The 1,289-nt window shown below is 49.2% G+C and overlaps 1 pseudogene; it reads left to right on the top strand.

Annotated features, from left to right (window-relative positions):
• Positions 1 to 693: 693 nt before the first annotated feature.
• On the top strand, positions 694 to 804 carry LOC127484308 (U4 spliceosomal RNA; annotated as a pseudogene).
• Positions 805 to 1,289: the final 485 nt, after the last annotated feature.

Raw genomic sequence — 1,289 nt, 5'->3', positions numbered from 1 at the left:
TACTCCCAGTGTTGCCCCATGATGATGCAGCACCTGGTGACGAGCTTCTTCAAGCAGGGCCCCTCAGAACACCTGCTCCGCAGGTACCAGATGGCAAAGCATCCACATTCCTAGGACTCAACACAGATGAACAAAATCGCAGTCTCTAGGAATGGGGCCAGGAATCTGCATCTAAACAAATCCCCACTGGTTCTTTATGTGCACTGAAGTCTGAGGACCCTGTCCGAAAGTTTCCACGATGCTGCTCTGTGGGCTATTTCACAGTGTGGCAAAAGAGCAAGATTTGAGAGACCTTCTAGCCGCTCAGGGATGTGTGGCTCACCAAGAAGTTGCTCTGCTGGGAGCCCAGCCAGGCAAGTGCTAAACCAAGAACCCAGAAGGCTGGGGACAAAAGAGCGTCTATGAGCAAACCAACATGGTGGGACTGGGTAGGTGCTGTTCTGTGTTGATTTTGTAGCTGATGAGAGACCACAGGTCTGAGCTTTGCTATGTGGCAGGATCTTTCAGTCAGATCCAGGGGAGGAGCCAAATCCTGTGTTAGGGGGAGGCTTCTCAGACTTGAGGGCAGATGGCGCCCCCTGGAGGGCCTGCTACACCAGATTCCTGGGCCTCACCCCACAGATCCTGACTCGTGAGTCTCAGGAGGGTCCAGGATGCTACCTGCAGTAGGTCGCCTTGAAGTATCAAGGTGCAAGCTTTGTTCAGTGGCAGTATTGCAGCCAATGAGGTTTACCTGAGGCGCCATTATTGCTGATTGAAAACTTTTCCCAATACCCAACCGTAATGACTTGAAGTATCAAGGTGCAGTGGCGTGGAGGTCCTGTCACTCCTGTCCTTGGGGCGTGGCCAGGCCTCCTTCCCCACACGCATGTTCCATCTGTCTTTCTGGAGTTCTGTTGGGGTCAACAGAGAATACTCTGCGTTCTTGCTTTGTGCCTATGACTATAGCATAGCACTTTTCTGGATCTTTTTAAAACCCAAATTGTCTGACATTTAGAACATTTTTAGCTCCTCTACTCAGATACCTTAAGCATAAACAGCCAAGCCCAGGTATGGGTGGTGATGCAACTTTTGATGAAGGGGACAGAGCTCTTGATCTTGAATAGAATCTTTTTAGGGGATGATTTGGAGGCAGAAAAATAGTTTCCTTCAATCCCTAGGTTGTCTGGCTGGAATCCTGGAAATTAAATTGGCAGAAGGCAGACTAATAAGAGAAAAAGAGTTTATTAAGACATGATTGTGCACATAAGTGGGAGGAACTCAGTGACGCAAAGGGATGGTTAGAACTG

The sequence above is a fragment of the Oryctolagus cuniculus genome, chromosome 15 (assembly GCF_964237555.1).
Source record: "Oryctolagus cuniculus chromosome 15, mOryCun1.1, whole genome shotgun sequence".
NCBI classification, from domain to species: Eukaryota; Metazoa; Chordata; class Mammalia; order Lagomorpha; family Leporidae; genus Oryctolagus; species Oryctolagus cuniculus.
This window is presented reverse-complemented; position numbering and strand designations above follow the sequence as displayed.